This window comes from Triticum aestivum, chromosome 3B (assembly GCF_018294505.1).
Source record: "Triticum aestivum cultivar Chinese Spring chromosome 3B, IWGSC CS RefSeq v2.1, whole genome shotgun sequence".
NCBI classification, from domain to species: Eukaryota; Viridiplantae; Streptophyta; class Magnoliopsida; order Poales; family Poaceae; genus Triticum; species Triticum aestivum.
The window spans coordinates 233,498,183-233,521,213 of record NC_057801.1 but is presented as its reverse complement, the minus strand read 5'-3'; positions in this window follow the sequence as shown (position 1 = coordinate 233,521,213).

The following is a 23,031-nucleotide window of genomic DNA, read 5'->3' as shown; positions in this document are numbered from 1 at the left end:
AGTGACCGTGTGATCACCCTAAAATGTACTCCTATTTTATTAACACGGTACATACTCAAACTACCATTTCTTTCTTTCATATACGGGCTGACAGGTGGGCCCCATGGTTACGCACCCCGATGGTGCAACACTAGTTGCGCCGCATGGAATGTTTGACTGGTCAATTGATTGTGTCATCAACAAAATACGGAGTTGTACGGGTGAGCTAGCGATCGTATAATCATGACATGTATTTGTTTAACACGGTACAGACGCAAGGGCTCATATATATACGCGCAAGCACTCACCGCTATAAGCGCACACACGCGGACCCTACCGCTATGAGCACCTTCGAGAGAGTGGGCCAGCATATATGATCTTGAGATTTTACGAAGTCACCATAGGTGCCTCGTAGTCAAGTGGAACGTCTCCTCCCACTGAACGCACATCGCCGGAAAATACTGAAATTAACACAAGATAAATGCGAGCACCGGGACTTTAACCTTGGTGGGCTCGAGAAACCACTGTCCTCATAACCATCCAACTACATATTGGTTAGCACGACAAAATGTATGTGGTGAGCGTGGTGAGCTTATTCTGAAGTCCAGTGACCATATCGTGCTTTCGCTTCAAATACAATGACCATAAGTGTCGTCAACAAAATACGGAGCATGCATCAAATGCAAAGTCCGTCAGTGTCATCAACAAAATATGGAGACGTATCGTGAGCTAGATACCATTGTACTATTGTATATGCTTATTTTCTTAGTGGCCGATTGCATGTGTGATGTGGTGGGCACATCATTTCTAGTTGTGGTGGGTCAACATGAAGACTCATGGGTCGGTTCCATCCTGCGCCACATATAGGTTGGACCGAGACGCGTTATATGAAGACCCATGTGGAGGACTCAGCGTACAACACTAAGCTACCAGAGTCGCGGAGGACTCTAACCCCACTGGTGATAAGCCGACTATATATGATTTGTAACCCTAGGCCCCCAGTATGTTATAGAAGCTTGAGGGCTAGTTCGTCGATAGTATACACACACACACAATGCCTGGTATTCACGTGTACTTTGTACACACCCCTATCACTAATATACAGTACCAGGAGTAGGCTCTTTCTTCAACTGCAAGGGTCCGAACTAGGGTAAAACTTTGCCCCATATTACCATCCAGCCTAACAGTCAGGGATATCCTACCGAATGATATGATGAAATCATATCTGCCAACTACTAAGAGAGAGGTGTGTCTAGGGGCAATGTGTGCGAGAGAGGCCTAAACATAATGTGCGTGCGGGAGACACGTAGGCACATATATGTGCGTATAGAGGGCTAGTAGAGAACGTGCGTGTGTATATATGCATGTGAGAGAAATAGTGTTTTCCAACTAAGATTAGTGAAAAGAGTGGTACATAGTAGTCAAAAAGAGAGAGAGAAATAGAGAGAGCATGTGCGTGAGACACCCCGACACCCTGAGAGAGATTGTGAGCATGTGTGAAAGAGAAATGCCGATGCATATAAAGTGTGTGCACTTATGCGTTAGATAGAGAGATATATAACGCGTTTGTGAGAATGGGCCGAGGCATAGTGCATCTACGTGTAAAAGGTGGTTCTACGCATTAAATTAAAATATAAATGGCATTATTATTTTTGGATGAGATCATGAATTTTGCAAATTGCGTATGGACGAAAATCGGTCTATCAGACACCCATACTCTATTGAATTCTAGCATGTGCATGTGTTTATTTCATATTATCGATCCATAGAGTGAGAGCGGTTTGAAATACAAGCAATGGATGCTTTTGCAATTCATATATAAACATTAATTAGTGCACTCCATGTTGTTAGTGTAAGCACTTTATACATTTGTCACTTGCATGAATACATTCCAAATTGCTAGCTATGAAATAGAATACATGTCAAATTCAACATAAAGGGGGTTTCGAAGATTCGAATTCATAGAAAGTGCATTCATCTATTTGAACCCGAGATAATGGCATTTGTAAATCAGATGTAAAAGGGGGCATCAATCTTTGTTGCGAGTTTGAACATGCTATATATTCATACGCATATCTAACTTTTTTTGCAACCAAGGAGATTATATCTGGAACCATGCATGAACTGAGGGAAGTTGCATATTTTTTAATATATACTCGTGTACAATGTATATTCAAATGTACCCCCTCCATTCCAAAATAATTGTAGCTTTAGGATTTTCAAGAGTAAAGATTTGTGAAATTTGACAAATCCTGAAAGTTCAGTTCAAGAGAACCGAAAACGTTAATGCTTCTGCTCCCAAATATTGAACGAAGCGCCAAATAGGCTTGTGGTCACCCAAAACCGTGCGAGACTAATGTTTGGTGGTAGGAAATTACTGTCCTGACTCTGGCCCGTGTAGCCTATCGGCCCTATGTCCAAAGGTCTAAACCAGGGTAGGTTTGTAACTTCACCAAGACGCCAGTCTCAACCGCCTCCGGGAAGCATTCATACACCGTGGGCGCCTAAACACCCATGCGCTCGGCCGAAATCTATCCCGCCCACATTTGGGACACCTGAGATTACTGTCCTAGCCCCAACCCGCAATATGTCCAAAATTTTAGATGGGGGCAAAGTTTGTAACTTTCCCCAAATTTCAAACAAGCGCGTCTCAAACCAAAACATTGTTCCCCCTTAGTTCCCCGCCTCCCTCTGTTTCCCCATTCATAATCCGTGGGCGCCAAAACACCCTCTCCACCAGTCGCAAAACCCCAGCCTCCTTTGTCCTCCACCCCATAGCGGCCAATCCACCGCCGCCCTCCTCCATCACGTCGGAGCTGGTACCCCGATGTCATCATCCAACGCAACCGCAACCGCAACGCCCTCAAGGACTTAGCAGTTGAAGCCGAGGCAAAGCTGCCTCCACGACGCCGACGCCGACATGCGCCGTACCAGAACCACTATGATCACGCCGTCATGCGCCTCACTGCTGTCGCTCCACTGTCACAACCGTCCACCACACTAGAGTTGTTCCCGCTACGCCGTCGTTCGCCGCCTCGGATCTGGTTCCCCGCCGCCGACAGACGGCCACCGCACCACACTCAACAACTTGTCCACGGGTTCGTCCAAGGCTCCACCGTCCTCCACAACTTCTCGTTTCCAGCGAACCATGCTACGTCCTGAGCTTGCGTTCGTTTTCCTTGAAGAGGAAAGGGTGATGCAGCAATAGTAGTGTAAGTATTTCCCTTAGTTTTTGGCAACCAAGGTATCAGTCGAGTAGGAGGCTCCTCGAAAGTCCCACGCACCTACACAAACAAACAAAGAACTCGCAACCAACACAATAAAGGGGTTGTCAATCCCTTCACGACCACTTGCGGAAGTGAGATATGATAGAGATAGTATGATAAGATAAATATATTTTTGGTATTTTATAATATAGATTGGAAAAGCAAAGATGCAAATAAAAGTAGATTGAAAGCTTATATGATAAAAGATAGACCCGGGGGGCCATAGGTTTCACTAGTGGCTTATCTCAAGATAGCATAAGTATTACGGTGGGTGAACAAATTACTGTCGAGCAATTGATAGAAAAGCGAATAATTATGAGATTACCTAGGTATGATCATGTATATAGGCATCATGTCCATGAAAAGTAGACCGACTCCTGCCTGCATCTACTACTATTACTCCACACATCGACCGCTATCCAGCATGAATCTAGAGTATTAAGTTCATAAGAAGAGAGTAACGCATTAAGAAAGATGACATGATGTAGAGGGATAAACTCATGCAATATGATATAAACCCCATCTTGTTATCCTTGATGGCAATAATACAATACGTGCCTTGCAACCCCTATTGTCACTGGGTAAGGACACCGCAAGATTGAACCCAAAGCTAAGCACTTCTCCCATTGCAAAAAAGATCAATCTAGTAGGCCAAACCAAATTGATAATTCGAAGAGACTTGCAAAGATAACTCAATCATACATAAAAGAATTCAGAGGAGATTCAAATATTTCTCATAGATAAACTTGATCATAAACCCACAATTCATCGGATCTCGACAAACACACCGCAAAAAGAGTTTACATCGAATAGATCTCCACAAGAGAGGGGGAGAACATGGTATTGAGATCCAAAAAGAGAGAAGAAGCCATCTAGCTAATAACTATGGGCCCGAAGGTCTGTGGTAAACTACTCACAACTCATCGGAGGGGCTATGGTGTTGATGTAGAAGCCCTCCGTGGTCTATTCCCCCTCCGACGGAGCGCCGGCGAAGGCTCCAAGATGAGATCTCACTGATACAAAAGGTTACGGCGGTGGAAACTATTTTTGGTTGGCTCCCTAGATGTTTTCGGGGTACGTGGGTATATATAGGAGGAAAAAGTACGTCGGTGGCCGCCCGAGGGGCCCACGAGATAGGGGGCGCGCCCTGTAGGGGTGGGCGCGCCCTCCACCCTCGTGGCCACCTCGGCTGCTTCTAGGCTTGCACTCCAAGTCCTTTGGATCACATTTGTTCCAAAAATCACGCCCCCGAAGGTTTCATTCTGTTTGGACTCCGTTTGATATTCTTTTCTTTGAAATACTGAAATAGGCAAAAAAACAGCAATACGGGCTGGGCCTCCGGTTAGTAGGTTAGTCCCAAAAATGATATAAATGTGTAAAATAAAGCGCATAAACATCCAAAAGGGGTAATATAATAGCATGGAACAATAAAAAATTATAGATACGTTGGAGACATATCAAGCATCCCCAAGCTTAATTCTTGCTCGTCCTCGAGTAGGTAAATGATAAAAACAGAATTTTTGATGTGGAATGCTACCTAGCATATTTCTCAATGTAATTTTCTTTATTGTGGCATGATTGTTCAGATCCAAATGATTCAATATAAAAGCTTATGAAACATAAAAAATAATAATGCTTCGAAGCATACTAACAAATAATCATGTCCTATCAAAATAGCATAGCCAAAGAAAGCTTATCCCTACAAAATCATATAGTTATGCCATGCTTCATTTTCATTACACAAAATACTCCCATCATGCACAACCCCGGTTTCAGCCAAGCAATTGGTTCATACTTTTTAACGCACTTCAGCTTTTTCAGCTCTTACGCAATACATGAGCGCAAGCCATGGACATAGCACTGTGGTGGTATATGGTGGTGGTTGTGAGGACAAAAAGGGAGAAGATAGTCTCACATCAACTAGGCGTATTAACGGGCTATGGAGATGCCCATCAATAGATATCAATGTGAGTGAGTAGGGATTGCCATGCAACAGATGCGCTAGAGCTATAAATATATGAAAGCTCAACAAAAGAAACTAAGTGGGTGTGCATCCAACTCGCTTGCTCACGAAGACCTAGGGCATTTTGAGGAAGCCCATCATTGGAATATACAAGCCAAGTTCTATAATGAAAAATTCCCACTAGTATATGAAAGTGACAACATAGGAGACTCTCTACCATGAAGATCATGGTGCTACTTTGAAGCACATGTGTGGTAAAAAGGATAGTAGCATTGTCCCTTCTCTCTTTTTCTCTCATTTTATTTTTTTTTCTTCTTTTTTTTCTTTTCTCTTTTTTTTCTTTGGCCTTTCTTTTTTTCTTTTTGGCCTTTCTCCTTTTTTTCTTTTTTTCTTTTTATAAAGTCTGAAGTCTCATCCCGACTTGTGGGGGATTCATAGTCTTCATCATCCCTTCCTCACTGGGACAATGATCTAATAATGAAGATCATCACACTTTTATTGATTTACAACTCAAGAATTACAACTCAAAACTAGAACAAGATATGACTCTATATGAATGCCTCCGGCGTACCGGGATATGCAATGAATCAAGAGCGACATGTATGAAAATTATGAAGGTGGCTTTGCCACAAATATGATGTCAACTACATGATCATGCAAAGAGCAATATGACAATGATGAAGCGTGTCATAATAAACAGAACGGTGGAAAGTTGCATGGCAATATATCTCGAAATGGCTATGGAAATGCCATAATAGGTAGGTATGGTGGCTGTTTTGAGGGAGGTAAATAATGGGTGCATGATACCGGCGAAAGTTGCATGGTAAAATAGAGGCTAGCAAAGTGGAAGGGTGAGTGTGCGTATATCCATGGACTCACATTAGTCATAAAGAACTCATATACTTATTGCAAAAGTATACTTGCCCTCGAAGCAAAGTACTACTACGCATGCTCCTAGGGGAAGGGTTGGTAGGAGTTAACCATCACGCGATCCCGACCTCCACTCATAAGGAAGGCAATTAAAAGAGCACCTCATGCAACAAATTTGTCACACAACTTTTACCATACGTGCATGCTACGGGACTTGCCAACTTCAACACAAGTATTTCTCAATTTCATAATTACCCACTAGCATGAGTCTAACATTACTACCTCTATATCTCAAAACAATTATCAAGCATCAAATTGATCCTAGTGTGTTATGCACTTTCTATGATACTTTTTATTATACCCAACTTGGATGCTCATCATTCTAGGACCAAATTTATAACCATAGCAAATACCATGCTGTTCTAAAAGACTCTCAAAATAATATAAGTGAAGCATGAGAGACTAGCAATTTCTACAAAATTAAGCCACCGCCGTGCTCTAAAAGATATAAGTGAAGCACTAGAGCAAATACTATCTAGCTCAAAAGATATAAATGAAGCACATAGAGTATTCTAATAAAGTGGACTTCTCCCAAAAGGTGTGTACAGCAAGGATGATTGTGGTAAACTAAAAATCATAGACTAATATCATACAATACGCTCCAAGCAAAACACATATCATGTGGCGAATAAAAATATAGCTCCAAGTAAAGTTACCAATGAACGAATACGAAAGAGGGGATGCCTTCCGGGGGCATATCCAAGCTTAGGATTTTGGCTATTCTTGAATATCTTGGGGTGCCATGGGAATCCCCAAGCTTCGACTTTTGCCACTCCTTATTCCATAGTCCATCAAATCTTTACCCAAAACTTGAAAACTTCACAACACAAAACTCAACAGGAAATCTCATAAGCTCCGTTAGTGAAAGAAAAGAAAACCACCACATAAGGTACTGCAATGAACTCATTCTTTATTTATATTGGTGTTAAACCTACTGTATTCTAAGTTCTCTATGGTTCATACCACTTAATACTAGCCATAGATGCATCAAAATAAGCAAACAACACACGAAAGGCGGAATCTGTCAAAAACAGAACAATCTATAGAAATCTGTAACTAACGCAAACTTCTGGAACTCTAAAAATCCTACCAAAATAGGAAGTCCTGGAAAATTTTTCTATTGATCTACAGCGAAAAGAATCAAGGTAAAAGCATGTTTCTGTGATTTAACAAAACTAATTTCGTGCGCGCAAAGTTTCTGTTTTTCAGCAGAATCAAATTAACTATCACCATAGGTCATCCTATAGGTTCTACTTGGCACAAACACTAATTAAAACACAAAAACACATCTAAACAGAAGGTAGATGCAAAATTTATTACTAAACAGAAACAAAAACAAAAACACAAATAAAATTGGGTTGCCTCCCAACTAGCGGTATCGTTTAATGCCCCTAGCTAGGCATAAAAGCGAAGATAGATCTAGGTAGTGCCATCTTTGGCACTCAATTCATAAGTAGCCCGCATGATTGATTCATAAGGTAATTTAATTTTCTTTCTTGGAAAGTGCTCCATGCCCTTCCTTAATGGGAATTGGAATCTAATATTCCCTTCCTTCACATCAATAATCGCGTCAATCGTTCTAAGGAAAGGTCTACCAAGAATAATAGGGCAAGAAAGATTGCAATCTATATCAAGAACGATAAAATCTACGGGCACCAAATTTCTATTTGCAACAATGAGAACATCATTCATCCTTCCCATTGGCTTTTTAATGGTGGAATTCGCAAGGTGCAAATTTAAAGAGCAATCATCAAGATCATGGAAACCTAGAATATCACATAAAGTTTTCGGAATCGTGGAAACACTAGCACCCAAATCACAAAAAGCAAAACACTCATTATTTTTAATTTTAATCTTTATAGTAGGTTCCCACTCATCATTAAGTTTTCTAGGTATAGAAACTTCCAAATTAAGTTTTTCATCATAAGATTGCATCAAGGCATCAACAATATGTTTGGTAAAAGCTTTATTTTGACTATAATCATGAGGAGAATTCACAACGGATTGCAACAAGGAAATACAACCTTCTAAAGAACAATTATCGTAATCAAATTAAAGTCATGACCTCTCCAATCCCACTTTTACCAAATTTAGCATCAAGATCTAAAAACTCCGAATTATTGGGACACCTTCTAACTAAAGTTGACTCATCTCCAGTCCCATTATTATTAAGATTCATATTGCAAAACAAAGATCTAATAGGGGACACATCAATAACTTTAAGATCTTCATCATTATTTTCATGGAAACTAGAAGAACACGCCTTTACAAAGCAATCTTTCTTAGCATGCAATCTAGCGGTTCTTTCCTTGCACTCATCAATGGAAATTCTCATGGCTTTGATAGACTCGTTGATATCATGCTTAGGAGGAGTAGATCTAAGTTTAAGAGAATCAACATCGAGCAAAAGTCTATCAATGTTCCTAGCCAAATCATCAACTTTGAGCAATTTTTCTTCAAGCAAGGCATTAAAATTCTTTTCAGAAATGATAAATTCTTTCACACTATTCTCAAAATCAGAGGGCATCTTATTAAAATTACCATAAGAATTATTGTAGGAATTTCCATAATTATTAGAGGAATTACTAGGGAACGGCCTAGGATTAAAGTTTCCTCTATAAGCATTGTTTCCAAAACTATTCCTACCAACAAAATTCACATCCATAGATTCATTATTATTCTCAATCAAAGTAGACAAAGGCATATCATTGGGATCAAGAGGAGCATTCTTAGTAGCAAACAATTTCATAAGTTCATCCATATTTCCACTCAAAACATTAATTTCTTCTATAGCATGCACTTTTTTACTAGTAGATGTTTCGGTGTGCCATTGAGAATAATTAGCCATAATATTATCAAGAAGTTTTGTAGCATCTCCTAAAGTGATTTCCATAAATGTGCCTCCCGCGGCCGAATCTAAAAGATTTCTAGAAGCAAAGTTCAAACCGGCATAAAATTTTGTATGATCATCCATAAATTCAAACCATGAGTAGGGCAATTGTGAATCATCAATTTCATTCTTTCCCAAGATTGGGCAACATGCTCATGATCAAGTTGTTTAAAATTCATAATATCATTCCTAAGAGTGATAATCTTAGCGGGAGGAAAATATTTAGAGATAAAAGCATCTTTGCACTTGTTCCAAGAATCAATACTGTTTTTAGGCAAAGACGAAAACCAAACTTTAGCACGATCTCTAAGTGAAAACGGGAATAACTTCAATTTAACAATATCATTATCTGTATCTTTCTTCTTTTGCATATCACACAAATCAACAAAGTTGTTTAGATGGGTAGCGGCATCTTCACTAGGAAGACCGGTGAATTGATCTTTCATAACAAGATTCAGCAAAGCAGTATTGATTTCATAAGACTCAACATCATTAAGAGGAGCAATCGGAGTACTAAGGAAATCATTATTATTGGTATTGGAGAAATCACACAATTTGGTATTATCTTGTGCCATGGCAACAAGTAATCCAACACACAAGCAAATAGAAAAAAGGCAAGTGAAAGAGAGAGGAGAAGATTGGGAAAGAGAGGGCGAATAAAACGGCAAGGGTGAAGTGGGGGAGAGGAAAACGAGAGGCAAATGGCAAATAATGTAAATGCGAGGGAGATGAGTTTGTGATGGGTACTTGGTATGTCTTGACTTGAGCGAAGACCTCCCCGGCAACGGCGCCAGAAATCCTTCTTGCTACGTCTTGAGCTTGCGTTGGTTTTCCTTGAAGAGGAAAGGGTGATGCGGCAATAGTGCGTAAGTATTTCCCTTAGTTTTTGAGAACCAAGGTATCAATCCAGTAGGAGGCTCCTCAAAAGTCCCACGCACCTACACAAACAAACAAAGAACTCGCAACCGACGCAATAAAGGGGTTGTCAATCCCCTCACGGCCACTTGCAAAAGTGAGATCTGATAGAGGTAGTATGATAAGATAAATATATTTTTGGTATTTTATAATATAGATTGGAAAAGTAAAGATGCAAATAAAAGTAGATTGAAAGCTTATATGATAAAAGATAGACCCGGGGGCCATAGGTTTCACTAGTGGCTTCTCTCAAGATAGCATAAGTATTACGGTGGGTGAACAAATTACTGTCGAGCAATTGATAGAAAAGGGAATAATTATGAGATTATCTAGGTATGATCATGTTTATAGGCATCACGTCTGTGACAAGTAGACCGACTCCTGCCTGCATCTACTACTATTACTCCACACATCGACAGCTATCCAGCATGCATCTAGAGTATTAAGTTCACAAGAACAGAGTAACGCATTAAGCAAGATGACATGATGTAGAGGGATAAACTCATGCAATATGATATAAAACCCATCTTGTTATCCTCGATGGCAATAATACAATACGTGCCTTGCAACCCCTATTGTCACTGGGTAAGGACGCCGCAAGATTGAACCCAAAGCTAAGCACTTATCCCATTGCAAGAAAGATCAATCTAGTAGGCCAAACCAAACTGATAATTCGAAGAGACTTGCAAAGATAACTCAATCATACATAAAAGAATTTAGAGGAGATTCAAATATTTCTCATAGATAAACTTGATCATAAACCCACAATTCATCGGATCTCGACAAACACACCGCAAAAAGAGTTTACATCGAATAGATCTCCACAAGAGAGGGGGAGAACATGGTATTGAGATCCAAAAAGAGAGAAGAAGCCATCTAGCTAATAACTATGGACCCGAAGGTCTGTGGTAAACTACTCACAACTCATTGGAGGGGCTATGGTGTTGATGTAGAAGCCCTCCATGGTCTATTCCCCCTCCGGCTGAGCGCCGGCGAAGGCTCCAAGATGAGATCTCGCGGATAAAAAAAGGTTACGGCGGTGGAAACTTTTTTTGGTTGGCTCCCTGGATGTTTTCGGGGTACGTGGGTGTATATAGGAGGAAGAAGTACGTCGGTGGCCTCCTGAGGGGCCCATGAGATAGGGGGGCGTGCCCTGTAGGGGTGGGCGCGCCGTCCACCCTCGTGGCCGCCTCGGCTGCTTCTTGGCTTGCACTCCAAGTCCTCTGGATCACGTTTGTTCCAAAAATCACACTCCCGAAGGTTTCATTCTGTTTGGACTCCGTTTGATATTCCTTTTCTTCGAAATACTGAAATAGGCAAAAAAACAGCAATACGGGATGGGCCTCCGGTTAGTAGGTTAGTCCCAAAAATGATATAAATGTGTAAAATAAGGCCCATAAACATCCAAAAGGGGTAATATAATAGCATGGAACAATCAAAAATTATAGATATGTTGGATACGTATCAACCACAAGAAGATCGTTGGCAAAACAGAAGGAGGACACAGCATTGCCAGTAGAAAGAGGTACCCCTCTTCCCTTATTCGTGCAAATCTTACGTCTCTGCTCGCACCGTATTCATCCCATGAAAGAAACTAGTTGAGCGCTTCTTACTACATCTTCTTCGTGATACTAAATGCACAAGGTTTCCTCCCTTTACAATTTCACCTTTGCTAGAGGTCAGTAGCCCGCCTGGATTTCAATTCAGGGTCAGTCGAACCGCAATTAAAAGAATCAGCACCCACTTAGGTGCGCAAAGCACCTAGTCCGCCTGTTCCCCGGGGAAGCGGCGCATCGGTGTCTATCATAGGGGTGTGGGCGCAGGAGCTGCTTGCGCCCGATCTGGAGGTCGGCGGGGCTTGAATGGATGGCCGGGGGGCAGTGGCAAGCACGGCGATGCAGTACGTCGAAGGGAGGGCGCAGGCAGGGGAGGAATACTGGGCCGATGGTCACTGGCTTTTCAAGGAAGATCGTCAACACTGACTGGCTGGAGGTAGATGAACGCGATCCGCCCGTTCTTTGTACATCAGACGGTGCAGAAAAAATGGACTGACCTTTGTTTTCAGTCGACTGTTATTTTCATAGAATCATGTAGTAATTTAGTGTGCCATGCATGTTGTAGAGCTATCATATGTCTCTTGTCATTTATTTCTCACCGACCTGCTATCTGCTACCTTTACACTGTACTAATTGTGCACACACTTCGCCCATACTCACACTATTGTTTTTTATGCATGGGTATTTCAGACTCTGACGCAGTGTTGATGAATGCAGAAAAGAAAAGACAAAAGTCGCTCTAGTGTAATTCGAAGATAAGCACTTAGCATTTCAGCGCTCTAATGGGTGCAGTGTCAGCAGTTGGAGATAGTAAACGTAGCTCTGCAGTTGATGATCTCAATTGCCACACACAACCATCCCAGGTGCTTGCTTTAACTTCGCGCTGTCAAATATGGTCGCATGTTGTATATGGTGTCTAGCTTGTATTGCTTCCAATTTGGTTAAATTGCATCTGCTTACTTTACACATTATACCTTTGATAATGACATGCCTTCCTATTTTTGATACATACTACATATGTATCCCTCATCAAACTAATGCTCTTTACACATTATACCTTTGATAATGACATGCCTTTGATAATGACATATGTATCGTACATCAAACTAATGCTCTTTTGTATCCCTCATCAATCACTTATGATGAGACGGTCACCCCATTGGGTTACTGTGAGACGCCCTACTTGTTTAAAGAGTGCAGTGTCATCCTCCCCACATGATTCTCAAGAAACAGCTAGGCTAAATTAAGATAGTCAACGTAGCTCTCTAGTTGATCACCGCAATTCCCCCACACCACCATCGCAAGTGCTTTCTCTTACTTGGCAGTGTGATATGTGGTTGCATGTTGCATATGGTGTCTACCTTGTAATGCTTTTAATTAGGGTAAATTGCATCTGCTTAGTTAACACATTATACCTGTGAATATGACATGTCTTCCTATTTTTGGTACATACTACGTCTTTCTATTAACCATGTTCTTACATCAAACTACTTTTCTTGTGTATCCCTCATCAATCACTTCTGACGATACACCTTCAAGTTGACAGTGTAATATTGGTTGCACCTTGCATGTCATTTCAAACATGTATTGCCTCTAATTTGTTGAAGTGCCACTTATAATGAGACACATCTAACTTGGTAGAGTGATTTTGGTTGGATCTTTCATGTGGTGTCTAGATTGCATTGCTTCCAATTTGTGGAAATGCCTTCTGCTTAGCGTTTTTCATACATATTCCATCCTCCTACAATGTGGTTGCCATACATAAAAGTTGTGTTTGTCAGTATCATGCATCAACGAATTTGGAAGTGCGAATTTCATTCCTTTTTCTTGTGTGTTTACTTGACAAGGCAAAATCTGAAAGGACGAAGGCACGGAATCATGGTGGTCCTCTGGAGCAACCGAAATAGATGATCTCTGCAGATTCTCCTGCTACTCGTACTGCAGTGCTAGTTCCAAATCTCATCTCCCCTACTCCACAACCCAAGGTGCTTGCTCTAACATGGCAGTGTGATATCTGGTTGCATGTTGCATATGGTGCCTAGCTTGTATTGCTCCTAATTTGTTAAATTGCATCTCCTTAGCTTACACATTATACATGTGAATATGACACGCCTTCCTGTTTTTGGTACATACTACATCTGCCTATCACACCATGTTCTCACATCAAACTACTGTTCTTGTGTATCCTGCATCTATCGCTTATGATGAGACAGTCATGCACGTGGGTTAATATGAGACGCACTACTCTTATAAAGAATGCAATTTCATCCTCTCCACATGATTCTCAAGAAACAGCAAGGCTAAATGAAGATATTGAACGTAGCTCTGTACTTGAAGACCGCACGTCCTCTACACCACCATCACAGGTGCTTGCTCTAACTTCGCAGTGTGATATGTGGTTGCATGTTGCATATGGTGTCTAGCTTGTACTGCTTCTAATTAGGGTAAATTGCATCTGCTTAGTTTACACACTATACCTGTGAATATGACATGCCTTCCTATTTTGGTACACACTACATCTATGTGTTAACCTTGTTCTTACATGAAACTACCTCTCTTCTATATCCTGCATCAATCACTTACGATGAGTCACCTTTATTCGTTGCATATTGCATACTATTTCTAGCCTGTTGCCATGTATTGCTTCTAATTTGGTCAAATACATTTGTTAGGGCACCCTTTTAATTTGGCAGAGTGATATTTGGTTTCATCTTTCATATGGTTTCTAGCTTGCATTAATTCTAACAAGTTCAAGCACCTTGTGTGTAGTTTACACTTTATACATCATACATGTCAATATGTCACGCCGTCCTGTTTTTCATACATATTCCATCCTCCTATCATGCGGCTGCCTTACATGTAAGTAGTGTTTGTCAATATCATGCATCAATGAGTTCTGAAGAGCAAATTTTATTCCTTTTTCTTGTGGGTTTGACTTGACAAGGCAAAATCAAGAAAGAGGAAGGAAAAGAGTAAGGAAGGCGATGATGGTGGTCCTCTGCAGCAACGTAAACGGAGCATCTGTACCGATTCTCCTTGTACTGATAGTGCATTACAAGGTCCAAGTCTCCGCTCCCCTACTCCACCATCCAAGGTGCTTGCTCTAACTTGGCAGTGTGATATCTGGTTGCATGTTGCATATGGTGTCTAGCTTGTATTGCTCCTAATTAGTGTAAACTGCATCTGCTTAGCTTACACATGATACATCTGAATATGACACACTTTCCTGTTTTTGGTACATACTATATCTGTCTATCACACCATGTTCTTACATGAAACTACTCTTCTTGTGTATCCTGCATCAGTCACTTATGATGGGACACCTTTAAGTTGGCAGTGTGATATTGGTTTGCATCTTGAATATCATTTCTAGCATGTATTGCTTCTAGTTTGATGAACGCCACCTATGACGAGACAGTTTTAACTTGGCAGAGTGATATTGATTGCACCTTCCATATGGTGTCTAGTTTGTAGTGCTTCTAATTTGTTGAAGTGCCTTCTGCTTAGTTACCACATCATAGGTGTGAATATGTCAAGCCATCCATTTTTTCGTACATATTCCATCCTCGTATCATGATTTTGCCTTTCATCAGAGTAGTGTTTGTCAATATCATGCATGAATGAGTTCTGAAGAGCGAATTATATTCCTTTTTCTTGTCGGTATGACCTCACAATGCAAAATCAATAAAGCTGAAGGAAATTGGCAAGGCATTGGATGATGGTGGTCCTTCCGAGCAACTGAAACGGAGGTTCTCTATAGATTCTACTCCGCCATCCTCCCAACAAGATTCGCAAGACAACGCAAGGCTAGACAGTCAACGTAGTTGTGTAGATGATGAGCACATCTCCCCTACTCCACCATCACATGTGCTTGCTCTAACTTGGCACTATTATATGTGGTTGCATGTTGCGTATGATGTCTAGCTTGTATTGCTTCTAACTTTGTTGAATTGCATCTGCTTACTTTACACATAATGCCTGTGAATATGACATGTGTTCCTGTTTCTACATCAGACTACTGTTCTTGCATATCCCGCATCAGTCACTTATGATAAGGCACCTTTAAGTCGCCACTGTGATATTGGTTGTGTCTTGCATATGATTTATAGCATGTACTGCTTCTAATTTGTTGAAATGTCATACAGTTTGAACTTGGCAGAGTGATATTGGTTGCATCTTTCATATGGTGTCTAGCTTAGTTACCACATCATAGGTGTGAATATGTCACGCCATCCTGTTTTTCATACATATTCCATACTCGCATCATGTGTTTGCCTTTCATCCAAGTAGTGTTCGTCAGTAGCATGCATGAATGAGTTCTGAAGAGCGAATTTTATTCCTTTTTCTTATCGGTTTAACTTCACAATGCAAAATCATTACAGTTGAAGGAAATTAGTTTGGCAGTGGATGATGGTGGTCCATCGGAGCGACTCAAACAGGGAGTCTCTACAGATTCTACTCCACCATCCTCCCAACAAGATTCGCAAGACAACACAAGGCTAGACAGTCAACGTAGTTGTGTAGATGATGAGCACATCTCCCCTACTCCACCATCACAGGTGCTTGCTCTAACTTGGCACGATTATATGTAGTTGCATGTTGTGTATGATGTCTAGCTTGTATTGCTTCTAACTTGAATTGCATATGCTTACTTTACACATAATGCCTGTGAATATGACACGTGTTCCTGTTTCTAGAACATATGTGTACATGATGAGCACATCTCCCCTACTCCACCATCATAGGTGCTTGCTCTTACTTGGAACTATTATATGTGGTTGCGTTTTTCGTATGATGTCTAGTTTGTATTGCTTCTGATTATGTTGAATTGCATCTGTGTAGCTTACAACTTATACCTGCAACGATCACTTACCCATAAGACACATTTAACTTGGGACTGTGATGTAGGTTGCATCTTGCATTGTCTTCTAGCTTGTACTGCTTCTAATTTCTTGAAATGGCACTTACGACGAGACACTTTTTACCTGATAGAGTGATATTGGTTGCATGTTCATATGGTGCCTAGCTTTCATTTCTTCTAATTTTGTTGAAATGCCTTCCGCTTACTATTTTTTCATACATATTCCATCCTCCTATCGTACGTGTGAATATGAAACGCTGTCTTTTTTGTATATATTCCATCCTCCTATCCTGCGCTTGCCTTACATCAAAGTAGTGTTCGTCTGTATCATGCATCAACCAGTTATGCAGAGCTAATTTTATTCATCTTCTTGTGGTTTTGACTTCATAAGGCAATATCAGAAAATAGGAAGGAAAAGAGTAAGTTAGGGGATGTTGGTGGTCCTCCGCACCGACGCAAACAGAGACTCTCTAGATTTGCCACTGCTACTGCTAATGAAGTTGAAGTCCCAAGTCTACATGATGAGTTCATCTCCCGTACTCCACCATCGCAGGTGCTTGCTCTAAGTTGACAGTGTGATAATTGGTTTCATGTTGCATATGTTGTCTAGCCTGTATTTCTTCTATTTTGATTAAATTGCACCTGCTGAGTTTATACGTTATACATGTGCATATGACATGGCTTTCTGTGTCTAGAATACACTGCATCTATCTATCATACCATGTTCTTACATCAAAGTACTGCTGTTGTGTATCCCGCATCAGTCACTCATGATTGGACGCTTTTAACATGGCAGTTTGATAGTGGTTGCATCTTGCATTGATTTCTACGTTGTACTGCTTCTAATTTTTCGAATTGCCACTTATGACAAGACACTTTTAACTTGGCAGAGTAATATTGGTTGCATCTTTCATATGGTGTCTAGCTTGCATTACTTCTATTTTCTTGAAAATCCTTCTGCTTAGTTTGCACATCGTAGCTGTGAATATGTCATGCCGTCCTGTTTTTCTTACATATTCCATCCTCATACGGTTGTCTTACATCAAAGTATTGCTTGTCTGTATCATGCATCAATGAGTTCTGAAGAGCGATTTTATTCTTTTGTGTTGTGGGTACGGCTTGACATGGCAAAGTCAAAAAAGAGCAAGGAAAATAATATAGTAGGGAGTGCTGTTACTCGTCGGGTGAAACGGAAAAGGATCTGCCGTCGAGATTCTGCTGGTACTTATAGTGCAGTAGAAGGTCCAAGTCCACCGGCTAAATCTACAAACACAGTATCACCTGCTCCACCAGCTGCAGCATCCGCTTCAACTGTACCAGCATCTCAACGAGTTACTCGTTCGTTTGCTCCGGAACTGGCCAGTTCCCAAGCTGCCTTCACACCTAACACTACTTCCGAAGCACTGCTGACACAACAGGACTTGGCAAGATCAGATGAACCTCATGAGCATCAACACCAAGACGGTACCTGACCGAGTCAAGTTGCAGTTGCATGCTCCTTTATATGTACTCTCACAGTTTGATGTACACTAACACTTTCCATATTCGTTGTTGAACTAGCACCACGGCGCAAGCGGAAACAGACATCAGGGATAATGCTTGACAGATTAACAAAATCTAAAGGAGGAAGAATGGAGATCCATTTTGAGGCAGGTTTAAAAAGGCCACGTGATGCTACAGAGTCAGCCAAGTTAGTATCAGAGGCAGCCGTTGCCGTTAGGTGTCATGCACGTATCCTCCCAACGTGGATCCAGTACAGGAATGAGAAAGACAATACCCAGTTTAACACCTTCCTTGACCATTTATCCGTAAGTAATGTTATTCATCGCAATTAGTAATATTGTCTTGCTCTGTCCCATACTTTCTAGCTTCCTCCTAATAAGACTCACATTCTTTTTTCAACAGATGAGGTTCAAGTTGGATCCGAAAGATGATGCAACTAAACAAGCATGCACTCATGTTTTTCAGTCTGCTCTGCGACAGTATCGGTACCACCTTAGAAAATCTCACTTTGAAGGCAAGGCTAACAATGAAATCGCCCAAACATCTCCAGTGGAATATATTACAGATGAAGACTGGACAGCCCTCGTTAAACACTGGTCTGATCCAAAGTATCAGGTAGGCTATATATATTTGATCAGACCACATATTGAACTTGTATTTATGTATGTGCCTTACAAGTGTATCTTCTTCTAGGCTAACTGTTTGAAGAACAAAACCAACCGTTCTAAAGTGAAATTCCAACAGACAACAGGATCTCGTAGCTATATTGCACACTGCGAGGCTCTTGTAAATAGCTGCTACTTCCTTCTTTTTTTGTGCCATATTATCGTATCTATATTGACTTGTTCCAAATACAGAGGAAAGCCCGTGCGGACCAAAAAGAACCTGAACCGAATGCAGTGCAAATCTTCAAGGATTGCCACACCAGCAAGATGAAGGGCATGAGCACACCAGTTCAAGCCGCTGTTGTAAGTCCTTACTCCTCCTGCCTTGAACTGATTGGTACTGTGATGTGTTCATTTAACTACTTGGTTTGCAGCCAATGTCAGTTACTCTGTTCACTTTTATACACAGTTGTCTTAACGTATCATTTCACCTTACATGGTTTAAAAGAGATGAAGGATATTCTTTTGGTCTTGATCTGTAATCTAGTTGTTATGTTCACGTGCGCACACAATGATAAAATAGCCTGTTTGTTTTATATCTGTTTGCCCATGATATGAATGATGTCATACTATGTTCATCCTACTTTAAACCATGTCTCTTTATCCTTAGATGTCAACGAATGTGAGGAAATAGACAATACAGTAGGCATGCTACATGGACATATGTTCCGAAAGTGATTTTATTATGTAGTTGGCACTACAATACATGCTAATGTATTACAGTAGTTCACCAAAATAAGTTATGTATAAACGTTTAACCTACTTTGTTTGTTTTTGTCTCATTAGTAACTTATCTGGTACACTAATCTACAAGTTCAAACTTTCAGGAAGCTATGGAACAAATGATTGAACAGCCACAACCACCTGAAGGTGACGAGGCTACCACAGGCACAATGTCACCTCTTGCTGCAGTGCGTCAGTATCTCTCCACTAACAGTGCAAAAAGCACCTTCCTGCGTAATTCTGGGTTGGTTGTCAAGGTAACCTCGTCCAAATCGCCTACTGAACAAAATCTTCCTGCTAGACAGAGTGATATATCTGTGCTCCAGACACAAGTCCAATCCCTAATGGACGTCGTTTCGGAAACAAGAATAGTGGTTGACAAATGTCGTCAAGATATGAATGGTTTTGAAACCAGACTATCAGACATTCGCTTCGTTGTTCAAGAGCAATGGCGGAAAAAAGGTGAAGATCATGCTGCTCCATCAGATTCTACAGCCTGAAACATTAGCACTCAGGTCAAATGATCTGTGCTTCTATACATCTGATGGTGCTTTTATCTAGAAGGACTGTAAACTTTATGCCAATAGGCCTTTTGTTGTATGGTTGGAATTTATTTTGTTGTGATACAGCATTTATGATGCTGCCATAGGCTGCAGTAATTATGACGCTATTTTTGTATAGTGTAGGTTTATCTTAGTAATGTATTCGGCCGAAAGCTTCGTAGGAGCCCAACATGCCAACATTCGTCGGGCCCATTCCAATTGGGCTAAAAACGATTACGGGCCGAAATTGGCATGTAGCCCACTAAAAATATCTGGGCCTAAATCAGCATAAGCTTTCATATTTTTCTGGTAGGCCTGTGCCCATAGTGGGCCTTTAACAGGCCTAAACATAATTTGGGCCCTCAGTAAAAATAGGCCGTTTACAGGTGTAAATATCTCGAGCCCATAAAAACATGGGCCTTTAATAGACCGAAAGTGAGATTGGGCCCTGATTGTGCCAAATAACCCACTGGTCTTAGCAGGCCGAAATGGTGGCCCATTTACGATGCGGATCTTTGACAGGCCGAAATTCGGACGGGCCGTAAATGCGCCGACCTAATACACGGGCCTTTAACAGGCCGGAACTTCGGTCGGGCTAGATTATCGTCATTTTTATATGGGCCGTTAATGGGCCCGATATGACGTTGGGCCACATATGGCCCATGGTTTTCGTCCGGCGTTAACAGGCCGAAAATGACAACAGGCCGAAAGTGGCCCAAATCTATAGTGGGCCTCTAACAGGCCGAATGTCAGACATGGCCGAATATGACCCAAATCCTTCACGGTCGTTTATGGGCCGAAAGTTTTGATGGCCTGTAAATGGGACCAAATGAAGCGGGACCTTTAATAGGCCGGAAATACACTGGGTCGTAATTCGGCCCAATTACTTAGCGGACTGTTAACGGGCCAAAAGTGACCATGGGCCGCGATGATGACAAGTTTAGGACAGGCCTTTGACGGGCCGATTTGACAGAGAATGTTGGGCCTTTAGCTGGGCCGGCCCATTATTGTCTCCAAAATCTTGTGGGCCTTTAGCTGGGCCGACCCATTGTGGTCCGCTAAATCTTGTGGGCCTTTAGCTGGGCCGGCCCATTATGGTCTGCAAAATCTTGTGGGCCATTAGCTGGGCCGGCCCATTATGGTCCGCTAAATCTTATGGGCCTTCAGTTGGGCTGGCCCATTTAAACTTTATGGGCCACTTTTGGGCCGGTCCACGTGTCAACATATCATAGGCCCATCTCAACCGTTGGATGAGTGACACCTATGCCAACGCGGAGCTGACGCGTGGATCCCTCAGCCAATGAGAATTTTACACATGGAAAATCGGCATTGGTCGTGGCTGTTAGCGGGTTATCGGATCCAAAAAACGGACCCGATAGGTTAACGGCGGTTAATGGCGTCCCGTTACGGTGGATGCCACGTGTCGGTCACCCTTGACGAAAGCACTTCTGTGACACGCGATTTATCGTCATGGAAGTGGATACTTCCGTGATGATAATTTTGGTAATGTCATGGAACACTTCTACGACAGCACGCATATGACTATCTTGATTCTGTCATAAAATCATCATGGATGTACATGCATGATAAAAAACGCGACCTACTGTGACAAACACGTATCATCACGGAAGTGTATTTTTTGTAGTGTAAGTTTCCGGTTAATACAATTCTAGCATGAATAATAAACATTTATCATGAAATAAGGAAATAAATAATAACTTTATTATTGCCTCTAGGGCATATTTCCTTCAGTCTCCCACTTGCACTAGAGTCAATAATCTAGATTACAAAGTAATGATTCTAACACCATTGGAGTTTTGGTGTTGATCATGTTTTGCTTGTGGAAGAGGCTTAGTCAAAGGGTCTGCAACATTCAAATCCATATGTATCTTGCAAATCTCTATGTCCCCTTCCGACACTTGATGATAGATGGAATTGAAGCGTCTCTTGATGTGCTTGGTTCTCTTGTGAAATCTGGATTCATTTGCCAAGGCAATTGCACCAGTATTGTCACAAAAGATTTTTCATTGGACCCGATGCACTAGGTATGACACCCAGATCGGATATGAACTCCTTCATCCAGACTCATTCATTTGCTGCTTCTGAAGCAGCAATGTACTCCGCTTCACACGTAGATCGCGCCACGATGCTCTGCTTGGAACTGCACCAACTGACAGCTCCTCCATTCAATAAAAATACGTATCCCGTTTGCGACTTAGAGTCATCCGGATCAGTGTCAAAGCTTGCATCGATGTAACCGTTTACGACGAGCTCTTTGTCACCTCCACAAACGTGAAACATATCCTTAGTCCTTTTCAGGTATTTCAGGATGTTCTTGACCATTGTCCAGTGCTCCACTCCGAGATTACTTTGGTACCTCCCTGCTATGCTTATAGCAAGGCACACATCAAGTCTGGTACACAACATTGCATACATGATAGAACCTATGGCTGAAGCATAGGGAATGACTTTCATTTTCTCTCTATCTTCTATAGTGGTCGGGCATTGAGTCTCACTCAACTTCACACCTTGTAACACAGGTAAGAACCCTTTCTTTGACTGATCCATTTTGAACTTCTTCAAAACTTTATCAAGGTATGTGCTTTGTGGAAGTCCAATTAAGCGTCTTGATCTATCTCTATAGATCTTGATGCCCAATATGTAAGCAGCTTCACCGAGGTCTTTCATTGAAAAACTCTTATTCAAGTATCCCTTTATGCTATCTAGAAATTCTATATCATTTCCAATCAACAATATGTCATCGACATATAATATTAGAAATGCTACAGACCTCCCACTCGCTTTCTTGTCAATATAGGCTTCTCCAAAAGTCTGTATAAAACCATATGCTTTGATCATACTATCAAAGCGTTTATTCCAACTCCGAGAGGCTTGCACCAGTCCATAAATGGATCGTTGGAGCTTGCACACTTTGTTAGCACCCTTTGGATCGACAAAACCTTCTGGTTGCATCATATACAACTCTTCTTCCAGAAATCCATTCAGGAATGCAGTTTTGACATCCATCTGCCAAATTTCATAATCATAAAATGCAGCAATTGTTAACATGATTCGGGCAGACTTAAGCATCGCTACGGGTGAGAAAGTCTCATCGTAGTCAACTCCTTGAACTTGTTGAAAACCTTTCACAACAAGTTGAGCTTTGTAGACAGTAACATTACCGTCAGCGTCAGTCTTCTTCTTGAAGATCCATTTATTTTCTATGGCTTGCCGATCA